This window comes from Calliopsis andreniformis, unplaced genomic scaffold (genome assembly GCF_051401765.1).
Source record: "Calliopsis andreniformis isolate RMS-2024a unplaced genomic scaffold, iyCalAndr_principal scaffold0041, whole genome shotgun sequence".
NCBI lineage: Eukaryota > Metazoa > Arthropoda > Insecta > Hymenoptera > Andrenidae > Calliopsis > Calliopsis andreniformis.
The window spans coordinates 1,702,761-1,720,027 of record NW_027480450.1 but is presented as its reverse complement, the minus strand read 5'-3'; positions in this window follow the sequence as shown (position 1 = coordinate 1,720,027).

The window sequence follows — 17,267 nt, the reverse complement described above, 5'->3', positions numbered from 1 at the left end:
AGGATTGAGGATTGAAGATTGAGTATTCAGGAGTGAAGTTCGACGATTGAGGATTGAGGATTGAGGATTGAGGATTGAGGATTGAAGATTGAGTATTGAGGACTGAGAGATTCAGCATTGAGGATTGAGGACTGAGCATTGAGGATTGAGGATTGAGGGTTGAGGATTGAAGATTGAGTGTTGGGGATTGAAGATTGAGGATTGTGGATTGAGGATTGAGGATTGGGGATGAGGGCTGAGGGTTGAGGATTGAGGACTGAGGTCGGAGGATTGAGGATTGAGAATTGAGGATTGCAGATTGAGGATTGAAGATTGAGGATTGGGTATTGAGCATTGAAGAATGAGCGTTGAGGATTGAGTACTGAGGATTGAGGATTGAAGATTGAGTATTCAGGAGTGAAGTTCGACGATTGAGGATTGAGGATTGAGGATTGAGGATTGAGGATTGAAGACTGAGTATTGAGGACTGAGAGATTCAGCATTGTGGATTGAGGATTGAGGATTGAGGATTGAGGATTGAGGATTGAAGATTGAATATTGATGATTGAAGGTTGAGGATTGAGGATTGAGGGTTGTGGATTGAGGACGAGGACTGAGGGTTGAGTATTGATGTTTGAGGTCTGAGGATTGAGGATTGAGGATTGAAGATGGAGGATTGAGGACTGAAGATTGAAGATTGAGGATTGGGTATTGAGGATTGAAGAATGAGGATTGAGGATTGAGGATTGAGGATGGAGGATGAGGGCTGAGGATTGAGGATTGAGGTTTGAGTATTGAATCCTGAGAATTCAGGATATTCTATTCAGTATTGAGAATTGAGGATTGACGATTGAGTATTGAAGATTGAGGATTGATGACTGAGGATTGAGGATTGAGGATTGAGAATTGAGGATTGAGGATTGAAGATTGAGTATTGAGGATTGAAGATTGAGAATTGAGGATTGAGGATTGGACATTGAGGACTGAGTGTTGAGGGTTGAGTGATGAGAATTGACGTTTGTGCATAGAGATTTGAAGATTGCAGATGGAGTATTGAGTATTGAAAACTGTGAATTGAGGATTTTCTATTGAGGATTGAGGATTGACAACTGATTGTTCATAACTGAGGGCTGAAGATTGAGGGTACAGGATTGAGGATTCAGAATTGAGGTTTGACGACTGAAGATTGAGGATCGAAGATTGTGTATTGAGGATTGAAGGTTGAGGTTTGACGATTGAGGATTGAGGATTGAGGATGAGGGCTGAGGGTTGAGGATTGAGGATTCAGGACTGAGGACTGAGGATTGAGGGTTGAGAATTGAGGATTGAGGATTGAGGATTGAAGATTGAGGATTGGGTATTGAGGATTGAAGAGTGAGGGTTGAGGATTGAGGATTGAGGATTGAGGATTGAGGACTGACGATTGACGATTGAGTATTGAAGATTGAGGATTGATGACTGAGGATTGAGGATTGAGGATTGAGGATTGAGGATTGAGGATTGAAGATTGAGTATTGAGGATTGAATATTGAGGATGGAGGATTGAGGATTGAGGATTGAGAATGAGGGCTCAGGGTTGAGGATTAAGGTTTGGGTATTGAAGCCGGAGAACTCAGGATATTCTATTGAGTATTGAGAATTGAGGATTGATGTTTGAGTATTGAGCACTGTGGATTGAGGGTTGAAGATTGAGTATTGAGGATTGAGGGTTGAGAATTGAGAATTGAGGATGAGGACTGAGGGTTGAGGATTGAGGTTTGAGGAATGAGGATTCAGGATTGAGGATTGAGGATTGAGTATGGAGGATGAGGGCTGAGGGCTGAGGATTGAGGTTTGAGTTCTGAGCCCTGAGAATTCAGGATATTATATTGAGTATTGAGAATTGAGGATTGATGTTTGAGTATTGAGGACTGAGGATTACGGGTTGAAGATTTAGCATTGAGGATTCAGAATTGATGTTTGAGGACTGACGATTCAGGATTGAAAATTGAGTATAGAGGATTGAAGATTGAGGATTGAGGATTGAGGATTGAGGATTGAGGATGAGGTCTGAGGGTTGAGGATTGAAGTTTGAGGACTGGGTACTGAGGGTTGAGGATTGAGGATTGAGGATTGAGGATTGAGGATTGAAGATTGAGAATTGAGGATTGAGGATTGGACATTGAGGACTGAGTGTTGAGGGCTGAGTGATGAGAATTGATGTTTGTAGATAGAGATTTGAAGATAGCAGATTGAGTATTGAGTAATGAAAACTGTGAATTGAGAATATTCTATTGAGGATTGAGGATTGACAACTGATTCTTGAGGACTGAGGGCTGAAGATTGAGGATTCAGGATTGAGGACTCAGAATTGAGGTTTGAGGACTGAGGATTGAGGATTGAAGATTGAGTACCGAGTATTGAAGATTGAAGATTGAGGATTGAGGATTGATGATTGAGGATTGAGGATTGAGGATCAGGGCTGAGGGTTGAGGATAGAGAATTGAGGATTGAGGATAGAAGATTGAGGATTGAGGACTGCGGAATGACGATTGAGTATTGCATATTGAGGATTGATGACTGAGGATTGAGGATCGAGGATAGAGGATGAGGGCTGAGGGTTGAGGATGGAGGTTTGAGGAACGAGGATTGAGGATTGAGGATTGAGGACTGCGGAATGACGATTGAGTATTGCATATTGAGAATTGATGACTGAGGATTGAGGATCGAGGATAGAGGATGAGGGCTGAGGGTTGAGGATGGAGGTTTGAGTATTGAATCCTGCGAATTCAGGATATTCTATTGAGTATTGAGAATTGAGGATTGATGGTTCAGAATTGACGATTGAGAATTGAGGATTGAGGATTGAGGATTGAGGATCGAAGGTTGAGTATTGAGGATTGAAGATTGAGGATTGGGGATTGAGGATTGAGGAATGAGTAATGAGGATTGAAGATTGAGGTTTTGGGACTGAGGATTGAAGATTCAGGGTTGAGGATTGAGGATTGAGGATTGAGGATTGAGGATTCAAGATTCAGTATCTTGGATTGAAGATTGAGAATTGAGGATTGAGGATTGAACATTGAGGACTGAGTGTTGAGGGCTGAGTTATGAGAATTGATGTTTGTGGATAGAGATTTGAAGATAGCAGATTGACTATTTTGTATTGAAAACTGTGAATTGAGAATATTCTATTGAGGATTGAGGATTGACGACAGATTGTTGAGGACTGCAGTCTGAAGATTGAGGATTCAGGATTCAGGGTTCAGAATTGAGGTTTGAGGACTGAGGATTGAGGATTGGAGATTGACTATTGAGGATTGAAGTTTGAGTATTGAGGATTGAGGGTTGAGAATTGAGAATTGAGGATGAGGACTGAGGGTTGAGGATTGAGGTTTGAGGAATGAGGATTGAGGATTGAGGATTGAGGATTGAGTATGGAGGATGAGGGCTGAGGGTTGAGGATTGAGGTTTGAGTTTTGAGTCCTGAGAATTCAGGATATTATATTGAGTATTGAGAATTGAGGATTGATGTTTGAGTATTGAGGACTGAGGGTTACGGGTTGAAGATATAGCATTGAGGATTCAGAATTGATGTTTGAGGACTGAGGATTCAGGAATGAAAATTGAGTATAGAGGATTGAAGATTGAGGTTTCAGGATTGAGGATTGAGGATTGAGGATGAGGTCTGAGGGTTGAGGATTGAAGTTTGAGGACTGGGTACTGAGGGTTGAGGATTGAGGATTGAGGATTGAGGATTGAGGATTGAAGATTGAGAATTGAGGATTGAGGATTGGACATTGAGGACTGAGTGTTGAGGGCTGAGTGATGAGAATTGATGTTTGTGGATAGAGATTTGAAGATAGCAGATTGAGTATTGAGTATTGAAAACAGTGAATTGAGAATATTCTATTGAGGATTCAGGATTGACAACTGATTCTTGAGGACTGAGGGCTGAAGATTGAGGATTCAGGATTGAGGATTCAGAATTGAGGTTTGAGGACTGAGGATTGAGGATTGAAGATTGAGTACCGAGTATTGAGGATTGAGGATTGAGGATTGAGGATTGATGATTGAGGATTGAGGATTGAGGATCAGGGCTGAGGGTTGAGGATTGAGAATTGAGGATTGAGGATAGAAGATTGAGGATTGGGGACTGAGTGTTGAGGGTTGAGTGATGAGAATTGATGTTTGTGGATAGAGATTTGAAGATTGCAGATTGAGTATTGAGTATTGAAAGCTGTGAATTGAGGATATTCTACTGAGGATTGAGGATTGACGACAGATTGTTGAGGACTGCGGTCTGAAGATTGAGGATTCAGGATTGAGGGTTCAGAATTGAGGTTTGAGGACGGAGGATTGAGGATTGAAGATTGAGTATTGATTATTGAAGATTGAGGATTGATGATTGAGGATTGAGGATTGAGGACGAGGGCTGAGGGCTGAGGACTGAGGTTTGAGGACTGAGGACTGAGGGTTGAGGATCGAGAATTGAGAATTGAGGATTGAGGATTGAAGATTGAGGATTGGGTATTGAGGATTGAGGAATGAGGATTGAGGACTGAGGATTGAGGTTTGAGGAATGAGGATTGAGGATTGAGGACTGAGAATTGAGGATTGAAGATTGAGCATTGAGGATTGAAGATTGAGGACTGGGGATTGAGGATTGAAGATTGAGGATTAAGGATTGAGGTTTGGGGATTGAGGATCTAGGATTGGAGATTGATTATTGAGGATTGAAGATTGAGTATTGAGGATTGTGGGTTGAGAATTGAGAATTGAGGATGAGGACTGAGGGTTGAGGATTGAGGTTTGAGGAATGAGGCTTGAGGATTGAGGATTGAGGATTGAGTATGGAGGATGAGGGCTGAGGGTTCAGGATTGAGGTTTGAGTTTTGAGCCCTGAGAATTCAGGATATTATACTGAGTATTGAGAATTGAGGATTGATGTTTGAGTATTGAGGACTGAGGATTACGGGTTGAAGATTTAGCATTGAGGATTCAGAATTGATGTTTGAGGACTGAGGATTCAGGAATGAAAATTGAGTATAGAGGATTGAATATTGAGGATTGAGGATTGAGGATTGAGGATTGAGGATGAGGCCTGAGGGTTGAGGATTGAGGTTTGAGGACTGATTACTGAGGATTGAGGATTGAGGATTGAGGATTGAGGATAGAGGATTGAAGATTGAGAATTGAGGATTGAGGATTGGACATTGAGGACTGAGTGTTGAGGGTTGAGTGATGAGAATTGACGTTTGTGCATAGCAATTTGAAGATTGCAGATGGAGTATTGAGTATTGAAAACTGTGAATTGAGGATTTTCTATTGAGGATTGAGGATTGACAACTGATTGTTGAGAACTGAGGGCTGAAGATTGAGGGTACAGTATTGAGGATTCAGAATTGAGGTTTGACGTCTGAGGATTGAGGATTGAAGATTGCGTATTGAGGATTGAAGGTTGAGGTTTGACGATTGAGGATTGAGGATTGAGGATGAGGGCTGAGGGTTGAAGATTGAGGATTCAGGACTGAGGACTGAGGATTGAGGGTTGAGAATTGAGGATCGAGGATTGAGGATTGAAGATTGAGGATTGGGTATTGGGGATTGAAGAATGAGGGTTGAGGATTGAGGATTGAGGGTTGAGGATTGAAGATTGAGTATTCAGGTTTGAAGATTGAGTATTGAGGATCGATTATTGGGGATTGAGGATTGAGGATTGAGGATTGAGGATTGAAGATTGAGGATTGGGGTTGAGGATTGACGATTGAGGATTGAGTATTGAGGATTGAGTATTGAGGATTGAGGATTGAAGATTGAGTATTGAGTATTGAAGATTGAGGATTGATGATTGAGGATTGAACATTGAGGACTGGGTGCTGAGGGTTGAGTGATGAGAATTGATGCTTGTGAATTGAGATTTGAAGATAGAAGAATGGGGATTGAGTATTGAAAACTCTGAATTGAGGATATTCTATTGAGGATTGTGGATTGACAATTGATTTTTGAGGACTGTGGTCTGAAGACTGAGGATTCAGGATTGAGGATTCGGGATTGAGGTTTGAAGACTGAGGATTGAGGGTTGAGGATTGAGGATTGAGGATTGACGCTTGGGGATTGAGGGTTGAGGATGGAGGATTGAAGAGAGAGGACTGAGTGTTGAGGATTGAGTGTTGAGAATTGATCTTTGAGGATTGAGATTTGATTATTGAATATTGTGGATTGAGTATAGGACTAAGAGAATTCAGGATATTCTATTGAGTATTGAGAATTGAGGATTGATGATTGAGTATTGAGGATTGATGGTTGAGAGTTGTGTGTTGAATATTGAGGATTGAGGGTTGAGGATTGAGGATTGAGGATTGAAGATTCAGTATTCAGGTTTGAAGATTGACGTTTGAGGATTGAGGATTGAGGTTTGAGAATTGAGGATTGAGGATTGAAGGTTCAGTATTGAGGATTGGAGATTGAGGATTGAGGATTAAGGATTGAGCATTGAGGATTGAAGATTGAGGAATGGGGACTGAGTGTTGAGGGTTGAGTGATGAGAATAGATGTTTGAGGATTGATATTTGAAGATTGCAGATTGAGTTTTGCGTATTGAAAGCTGTGAATTGAGGATATTCTATTGAGGATTGAGGATCGACAACTGACTGTAGAGGACTGAGGGCTGAAGATTGAGAATTCAGGATTGAGGATTCAGGATTGAGGTTTGAGGACTGAGGATTGAGGACTGAGGATTGAGGTTTGAGGACTGAAGATTGAATATTGATGATTGAAGATTGAGTATTGAGGATTCAGAATTGAGGTTTGAGGACTGAGGATTGAAGATTGAGGATTGAGGATTGAGGATTCAGGATTGAGAATTGAGGATGAGGGCGGAGGGTTGAGGATTGAGGATTGAGGTTTGAGGGACGAGGATTGAGGTTTGACGATTGAGGATTGAGGATTGAGGATGAGGGCTGAGGGTTGAGAATTGGGGATCGAGGATTGAGGATTGAAGATTGAGGATTGGGTATTGAGGATTGAAGAATGAGTGTTGAGGATTGAGGATTGAGGGTTGAGGATTGAAGATTGAGTATTCAGGTTTGAAGATTGACGTTTGAGGATTGAGGATTGAGGATTGAGAATTGAGGATTGAGGATTGAAGATTCAGTATTGAGGATTGAAGATTGAGGATTGAGAATTAAGGATTGAGGATTGAGGATTGAAGATTGAGGATTCGGGACTGAGTGTTGAGGCTTGAGTGATGAGAATAGATGTTTGGGGATAGATATTTGAAGATTGCAGATTGAGTTTTGAGTATTGAAAACAGTGAATTGAGGATATACTATTGAGGATTGAGGATTGACAACTGATTGTAGAGGACTGAGGGCTGAAGATTGAGAATTCAGGATTGCGGATTCAGGATTGAGGTTTGAGGACTGAGGACTGAGGTCTGAGTATTGAGGATTCAGGATTGAGGATTCGGGTTTGAGGTTTGAGGACTGAGGATTGTGGGTTGAGGATTGAGGATTGAGGTTTGACGTTTGAGGACTGAGGATTGAGGATGGAGGATTCAAGAGAGATGGCAGAGTGTTGAGAATTTAGTGTTCAGAATTAATGTTTGAGGATTGAGATTTGATTATTGTATATTGTGGATTGAGTGTTGAACCATGAGATTTCAGAATATTCTGTTGAGTATTGAGAATTGAGGATTGATGGTTGAGTATTGAGGATTGATGGTTGAGGGTTGTGTGTTGAATATTGAGGATTGAGGATTGAGGATTGAGGATTGAGGATTGAGGATTCAAGATTGAGTATCGATGGTGGAGTAGTGAGGGTTGAGGATTGAGGACGAGGACTGACGGTTGAAGATAGAGGTTTGAGGATTGAGGATTGAAGATTGAGGACTGCGGATTGAGGATTTTGGATTGAGCATTGAGGATTGAAGATTGAGGACTGGGGATTGAGGGTTGAAGGTTGAGGATTAAGGACTGAGGATTGGGGATTGAGGATCTGGGATTGGAGATTGACTATTGAGGATTGAAGATTGAGGATTGAGGATTGATGATTGAGAATTGAGAACTGAGGATGAGGACTGAGTGTTGAGGGATGAGCTTTGAGGACTGCGGATTGACGATTGAGTATTGAATATTGTGGATTGATGACTGAGGATTGAGGATTGAGGATTGATGATTGAGGATTGAGGATTGAGGATCAGGGCTGAGGGTTGAGGATTGAGAATTGAGGATTGAGGATAGAAGATTGAGGATTGGGGACTGAGTGTTGAGGGTTGAGTGATGAGAATTGATGTTTGTGGATAGAGATTTGAAGATTGCAGATTGAGTATTGAGTATTGAAAGCTGTGAATTGAGGATATTCTACTGAGGATTGAGGATTGACGACAGATTGTTGAGGACTGCGGTCTGAAGATTGAGGATTCAGGATTGAGGGTTCAGAATTGAGGTTTGAGGACGGAGGATTGAGGATTGAAGATTGAGTATTGATTATTGAAGATTGAGGATTGATGATTGAGGATTGAGGATTGAGGACGAGGGCTGAGGGCTGAGGACTGAGGTTTGAGGACTGAGGACTGAGGGTTGAGGATCGAGAATTGAGAATTGAGGATTGAGGATTGAAGATTGAGGATTGGGTATTGAGGATTGAGGAATGAGGATTGAGGACTGAGGATTGAGGTTTGAGGAATGAGGATTGAGGATTGAGGACTGAGAATTGAGGATTGAAGATTGAGCATTGAGGATTGAAGATTGAGGACTGGGGATTGAGGATTGAAGATTGAGGATTAAGGATTGAGGTTTGGGGATTGAGGATCTAGGATTGGAGATTGATTATTGAGGATTGAAGATTGAGTATTGAGGATTGTGGGTTGAGAATTGAGAATTGAGGATGAGGACTGAGGGTTGAGGATTGAGGTTTGAGGAATGAGGCTTGAGGATTGAGGATTGAGGATTGAGTATGGAGGATGAGGGCTGAGGGTTCAGGATTGAGGTTTGAGTTTTGAGCCCTGAGAATTCAGGATATTATACTGAGTATTGAGAATTGAGGATTGATGTTTGAGTATTGAGGACTGAGGATTACGGGTTGAAGATTTAGCATTGAGGATTCAGAATTGATGTTTGAGGACTGAGGATTCAGGAATGAAAATTGAGTATAGAGGATTGAATATTGAGGATTGAGGATTGAGGATTGAGGATTGAGGATGAGGCCTGAGGGTTGAGGATTGAGGTTTGAGGACTGATTACTGAGGATTGAGGATTGAGGATTGAGGATTGAGGATAGAGGATTGAAGATTGAGAATTGAGGATTGAGGATTGGACATTGAGGACTGAGTGTTGAGGGTTGAGTGATGAGAATTGACGTTTGTGCATAGCAATTTGAAGATTGCAGATGGAGTATTGAGTATTGAAAACTGTGAATTGAGGATTTTCTATTGAGGATTGAGGATTGACAACTGATTGTTGAGAACTGAGGGCTGAAGATTGAGGGTACAGTATTGAGGATTCAGAATTGAGGTTTGACGTCTGAGGATTGAGGATTGAAGATTGCGTATTGAGGATTGAAGGTTGAGGTTTGACGATTGAGGATTGAGGATTGAGGATGAGGGCTGAGGGTTGAAGATTGAGGATTCAGGACTGAGGACTGAGGATTGAGTGTTGAGAATTGAGGATCGAGGATTGAGGATTGAAGATTGAGGATTGGGTATTGGGGATTGAAGAATGAGGGTTGAGGATTGAGGATTGAGGGTTGAGGATTGAAGATTGAGTATTCAGGTTTGAAGATTGAGTATTGAGGATCGATTATTGGGGATTGAGGATTGAGGATTGAGGATTGAGGATTGAAGATTGAGGATTGGGGTTGGGGATTGACGATTGAGGATTGAGTATTGAGGATTGAGTATTGAGGATTGAGGATTGAAGATTGAGTATTGAGTATTGAAGATTGAGGATTGATGATTGAGGATTGAACATTGAGGACTGGGTGTTGAGGGTTGAGTGATGAGAATTGATGCTTGTGAATTGAGATTTGAAGATAGAAGAATGGGGATTGAGTATTGAAAACTCTGAATTGAGGATATTCTATTGAGGATTGTGGATTGACAATTGATTTTTGAGGACTGTGGTCTGAAGACTGAGGATTCAGGATTGAGGATTCGGGATTGAGGTTTGAAGACTGAGGATTGAGGGTTGAGGATTGAGGATTGAGGATTGACGCTTGGGGATTGAGGGTTGAGGATGGAGGATTGAAGAGAGAGGACTGAGTGTTGAGGATTGAGTGTTGAGAATTGATCTTTGAGGATTGAGATTTGATTATTGAATATTGTGGATTGAGTATAGGACTAAGAGAATTCAGGATATTCTATTGAGTATTGAGAATTGAGGATTGATGATTGAGTATTGAGGATTGATGGTTGAGAGTTGTGTGTTGAATATTAAGGATTGAGGGTTGAGGATTGAGGATTGAGGATTGAAGATTCAAGATTGAGTATCGATGGTGGAGTAGTGAGGGTTGAGGATTGAGGACGAGGACTGACGGTTGAAGATAGAGGTTTGAGGATTGAGGATTGAAGATTGAGGACTGCGGATTGAGGATTTTGGATTGAGCATTGAGGATTGAAGATTGAGGACTGGGGATTGAGGGTTGAAGGTTGAGGATTAAGGACTGAGGATTGGGGATTGAGGATCTGGGATTGGAGATTGACTATTGAGGATTGAAGATTGAGGATTGAGGATTGATGATTGAGAATTGAGAACTGAGGATGAGGACTGAGTGTTGAGGGATGAGCTTTGAGGACTGCGGATTGACGATTGAGTATTGAATATTGTGGATTGATGACTGAGGATTGAGGATTGAGGATTGATGATTGAGGATTGAGGATTGAGGATCAGGGCTGAGGGTTGAGGATTGAGAATTGAGGATTGAGGATAGAAGATTGAGGATTGGGGACTGAGTGTTGAGGGTTGAGTGATGAGAATTGATGTTTGTGGATAGAGATTTGAAGATTGCAGATTGAGTATTGAGTATTGAAAGCTGTGAATTGAGGATATTCTACTGAGGATTGAGGATTGACGACAGATTGTTGAGGACTGCGGTCTGAAGATTGAGGATTCAGGATTGAGGGTTCAGAATTGAGGTTTGAGGACGGAGGATTGAGGATTGAAGATTGAGTATTGATTATTGAAGATTGAGGATTGATGATTGAGGATTGAGGATTGAGGACGAGGGCTGAGGGCTGAGGACTGAGGTTTGAGGACTGAGGACTGAGGGTTGAGGATCGAGAATTGAGAATTGAGGATTGAGGATTGAAGATTGAGGATTGGGTATTGAGGATTGAGGAATGAGGATTGAGGACTGAGGATTGAGGTTTGAGGAATGAGGATTGAGGATTGAGGACTGAGAATTGAGGATTGAAGATTGAGCATTGAGGATTGAAGATTGAGGACTGGGGATTGAGGATTGAAGATTGAGGATTAAGGATTGAGGTTTGGGGATTGAGGATCTAGGATTGGAGATTGATTATTGAGGATTGAAGATTGAGTATTGAGGATTGTGGGTTGAGAATTGAGAATTGAGGATGAGGACTGAGGGTTGAGGATTGAGGTTTGAGGAATGAGGCTTGAGGATTGAGGATTGAGGATTGAGTATGGAGGATGAGGGCTGAGGGTTCAGGATTGAGGTTTGAGTTTTGAGCCCTGAGAATTCAGGATATTATACTGAGTATTGAGAATTGAGGATTGATGTTTGAGTATTGAGGACTGAGGATTACGGGTTGAAGATTTAGCATTGAGGATTCAGAATTGATGTTTGAGGACTGAGGATTCAGGAATGAAAATTGAGTATAGAGGATTGAATATTGAGGATTGAGGATTGAGGATTGAGGATTGAGGATGAGGCCTGAGGGTTGAGGATTGAGGTTTGAGGACTGATTACTGAGGATTGAGGATTGAGGATTGAGGATTGAGGATAGAGGATTGAAGATTGAGAATTGAGGATTGAGGATTGGACATTGAGGACTGAGTGTTGAGGGTTGAGTGATGAGAATTGACGTTTGTGCATAGCAATTTGAAGATTGCAGATGGAGTATTGAGTATTGAAAACTGTGAATTGAGGATTTTCTATTGAGGATTGAGGATTGACAACTGATTGTTGAGAACTGAGGGCTGAAGATTGAGGGTACAGTATTGAGGATTCAGAATTGAGGTTTGACGTCTGAGGATTGAGGATTGAAGATTGCGTATTGAGGATTGAAGGTTGAGGTTTGACGATTGAGGATTGAGGATTGAGGATGAGGGCTGAGGGTTGAAGATTGAGGATTCAGGACTGAGGACTGAGGATTGAGTGTTGAGAATTGAGGATCGAGGATTGAGGATTGAAGATTGAGGATTGGGTATTGGGGATTGAAGAATGAGGGTTGAGGATTGAGGATTGAGGGTTGAGGATTGAAGATTGAGTATTCAGGTTTGAAGATTGAGTATTGAGGATCGATTATTGGGGATTGAGGATTGAGGATTGAGGATTGAGGATTGAAGATTGAGGATTGGGGTTGGGGATTGACGATTGAGGATTGAGTATTGAGGATTGAGTATTGAGGATTGAGGATTGAAGATTGAGTATTGAGTATTGAAGATTGAGGATTGATGATTGAGGATTGAACATTGAGGACTGGGTGTTGAGGGTTGAGTGATGAGAATTGATGCTTGTGAATTGAGATTTGAAGATAGAAGAATGGGGATTGAGTATTGAAAACTCTGAATTGAGGATATTCTATTGAGGATTGTGGATTGACAATTGATTTTTGAGGACTGTGGTCTGAAGACTGAGGATTCAGGATTGAGGATTCGGGATTGAGGTTTGAAGACTGAGGATTGAGGGTTGAGGATTGAGGATTGAGGATTGACGCTTGGGGATTGAGGGTTGAGGATGGAGGATTGAAGAGAGAGGACTGAGTGTTGAGGATTGAGTGTTGAGAATTGATCTTTGAGGATTGAGATTTGATTATTGAATATTGTGGATTGAGTATAGGACTAAGAGAATTCAGGATATTCTATTGAGTATTGAGAATTGAGGATTGATGATTGAGTATTGAGGATTGATGGTTGAGAGTTGTGTGTTGAATATTAAGGATTGAGGGTTGAGGATTGAGGATTGAGGATTGAAGATTCAGTATTCAGGTTTGAAGATTGACGTTTGAGGATTGAGGATTGAGGATTGAGAATTGAGGATTGAGGATTGAAGGTTCAGTATTGATGATTGAAGATTGAGGATTGAGGATTAAGGATTGAGGATTGAGGATTGAAGATTGAGGATTGGGGACTGAGTGTTGAGGGTTGAGTGATGAGAATAGATGTTTGAGGATTGATATTTGAAGATTGCAGATTGAGTTTTGAGTATTGAAAGCTGTGAATTGAGGATATTCTATTGAGGATTGAGGATTGACAACTGATTGTAGAGGACTGAGGGCTGAAGATTGAGAATTCAGGATTGAGGATTCAGGATTGAGGTTTGAGGACTGAGGATTGAGGACTGAGGATTGAGGTTTGAGGACTGAAGATTCAATATTGATGATTGAAGATTGAGTATTGAGGATTCAGAATTGAGGTTTGAGGACTGAGGATTGAAGATTGAGGATTGAGGATTGAGGATTGAGGATTGAGGATTGAGGATGAGGGCGGAGGTTTGAGGATTGAGGATTGAGGTTTGAGGGACGAGGATTGAGGATTGAGGATTGAGGACTGAGGATTGACGATTGAGTATTGAAGATTGAGGATTGATGACTGAGGATTGAGGATTGAGGATTGAGGATTGAGGATTGAGGATTGAAGATTGAGGATTGAGGATTGAGGACTGAGGATTGAGGATTGAGGATTGAGGACTGAAGACTGAGGATTTGGGACTGAGGATTGAGGATTGAGGATTGAGGATTGAGGATTGAAGATTGAGTATTGAGGATTGAACACTGACGATTGAGGATTGAGGATTGAGGATTGAGGATTGAGGATTGAGGATTGAGGATTGAGGATTGAGGATTGAAGATTGAGTATTGAGGATTGAAAATTGAGGATTGAGGATTGAGTATTGAGGATTGAGGATTGAGGATTGAAGATTGAGGATTGGGGACTGAGTGTTGAGGGTTGAGTGACGAGAATTGATGTCTGTGGATAGAGACTTGAAGATTGCAGATTGAGTATTAAGAATTTAAAACTGTGAATTGATGATATTCTATTGAGGATTGAGGAGTGACAACTGATTGTTGAGGACTGAGGGCTGAAGATTGAGGATTCAGAATTGAGGATTCAGGATTGAGGTTTGAGGACTGAGGATTGAGGATTGAGGACTGAGGATTGGGGATTGAGGATCGAGGATTGAAGATTGAGGATTGTGTATTGCGGATTGAACATTGATCATTGAGGATTGAGGACTGAGCATTGAGGATTGAGGATTGAGGGTTGAGGATTGAAGATTGAGTGTTGGGGATTGAAGATTGAGGATTGTGGATTGAGGATTGAGGATTGGGGATGAGGGCTGAGGGTTGAGGGTTGAGGACTGAGGTCGGAGGATTGAAGATTGAATATTGATGATTGAAGGTTGAGGATTGAGGATTGAGGGTTGTGGATTGAGGACGAGGACTGAGGGTTGAGTATTGATGTTTGAGGTCTGAGGATTGAGGATTGAGGATTGAAGATGGAGGATTGAGGACTGAGGATTGAAGATTGAGGATTGATGACTGAGGATTGAGGATTGAAGTTTGAGAATTGAGGATTGAGGTTTGAAGATTGGGTATTGAGGATTGAAGAATGAGGATTGAGGATTGAGGATTGAGGATGGAGGATGAGGGCTGAGGATTGAGGATTGAGGTTTGAGTATTGAATCCTGAGAATTCAGGATATTCTATTCAGTATTGAGAATTGAGAATTGACGATTGAGTATTGAAGATTGAGGATTGATGACTGAGGATTGAGGATTGAGGATTGAGAATTGAGGATTGAGGATTGAAGATTGAGAATTGAGGATTGAAGATTGAGAATTGAGGATTGAGGATTGGACATTGAGGACTGAGTGTTGAGGGTTGAGTGATGAGAATTGACGTTTGTGCATAGAGATTTGAAGATTGCAGATGGAGTATTGAGTATTGAAAACTGTGAATTGAGGATTTTCTATTGAGGATTGAGGATTGACAACTGATTGTTCAGAACTGAGGGCTGAAGATTGAGGGTACAGGATTGAGGATTCAGAATTGAGGTTTGACGACTGAAGATTGAGGATCGAAGATTGTGTATTGAGGATTGAAGGTTGAGGTTTGACGATTGAGGATTGAGGATTGAGGATGAGGGCTGAGGGTTGAGGATTGAGGATTCAGGACTGAGGACTGAGGATTGAGGGTTGAGAATTGAGGATTGAGGATTGAGGATTGAAGATTGAGGATTGGGTATTGAGGATTGAAGAGTGAGGGTTGAGGATTGAGGATTGAGGATTGAGGATTGAGGACTGACGATTGACGATTGAGTATTGAAGATTGAGGATTGATGACTGAGGATTGAGGATTGAGGATTGAGGATTGAGGATTGAGGATTGAAGATTGAGTATTGAGGATTGAATATTGAGGATCGAGGACTGAGGATTGAGGATTGAGAATGAGGGCTCAGGGTTGAGGATTAAGGTTTGAGTATTGAAGCCGGAGAACTCAGGATATTCTATTGAGTATTGAGAATTGAGGATTGATGTTTGAGTATTGAGCACTGTGGATTGAGGGTTGAAGATTGAGTATTGAGGATTGAGGGTTGAGAATTGAGAATTGAGGATGAGGACTGAGGGTTGAGGATTGAGGTTTGAGGAATGAGGATTCAGGATTGAGGATTGAGGATTGAGTATGGAGGATGAGGGCTGAGGGCTGAGGATTGAGGTTTGAGTTCTGAGCCCTGAGAATTCAGGATATTATATTGAGTATTGAGAATTGAGGATTGATGTTTGAGTATTGAGGACTGAGGATTACGGGTTGAAGATTTAGCATTGAGGATTCAGAATTGATGTTTGAGGACTGACGATTCAGGATTGAAAATTGAGTATAGAGGATTGAAGATTGAGGATTGAGGATTGAGGATTGAGGATTGAGGATGAGGTCTGAGGGTTGAGGATTGAAGTTTGAGGACTGGGTACTGAGGGTTGAGGATTGAGGATTGAGGATTGAGGATTGAGGATTGAAGATTGAGAATTGAGGATTGAGGATTGGACATTGAGGACTGAGTGTTGAGGGCTGAGTGATGAGAATTGATGTTTGTAGATAGAGATTTGAAGATAGCAGATTGAGTATTGAGTAATGAAAACTGTGAATTGAGAATATTCTATTGAGGATTGAGGATTGACAACTGATTCTTGAGGACTGAGGGCTGAAGATTGAGGATTCAGGATTGAGGACTCAGAATTGAGGTTTGAGGACTGAGGATTGAGGATTGAAGATTGAGTACCGAGTATTGAAGATTGAAGATTGAGGATTGAGGATTGATGATTGAGGATTGAGGATTGAGGATCAGGGCTGAGGGTTGAGGATAGAGAATTGAGGATTGAGGATAGAAGATTGAGGATTGAGGACTGCGGAATGACGATTGAGTATTGCATATTGAGGATTGATGACTGAGGATTGAGGATCGAGGATAGAGGATGAGGGCTGAGGGTTGAGGATGGAGGTTTGAGGAACGAGGATTGAGGATTGAGGATTGAGGACTGCGGAATGACGATTGAGTATTGCATATTGAGGATTGATGACTGAGGATTGAGGATCGAGGATAGAGGATGAGGGCTGAGGGTTGAGGATGGAGGTTTGAGTATTGAATCCTGCGAATTCAGGATATTCTATTGAGTATTGAGAATTGAGGATTGATGGTTGAGAATTGACGATTGAGAATTGAGGATTGAGGATTGAGGATTGAGGATCGAAGGTTGAGTATTGAGGATTGAAGATTGAGGATTGGGGATTGAGGATTGAGGAATGAGTAATGAGGATTGAAGATTGAGGTTTTGGGACTGAGGATTGAAGATTCAGGGTTGAGGATTGAGGATTGAGGATTGAGGATTGAGGATTCAAGATTCAGTATCTTGGATTGAAGATTGAGAATTGAGGATTGAGGATTGAACATTGAGGACTGAGTGTTGAGGGCTGAGTTATGAGAATTGATGTTTGTGGATAGAGATTTGAAGATAGCAGATTGACTATTTTGTATTGAAAACTGTGAATTGAGAATATTCTATTGAGGATTGAGGATTGACGACAGATTGTTGAGGACTGCGGTCTGAAGATTGAGGATTCAGGATTC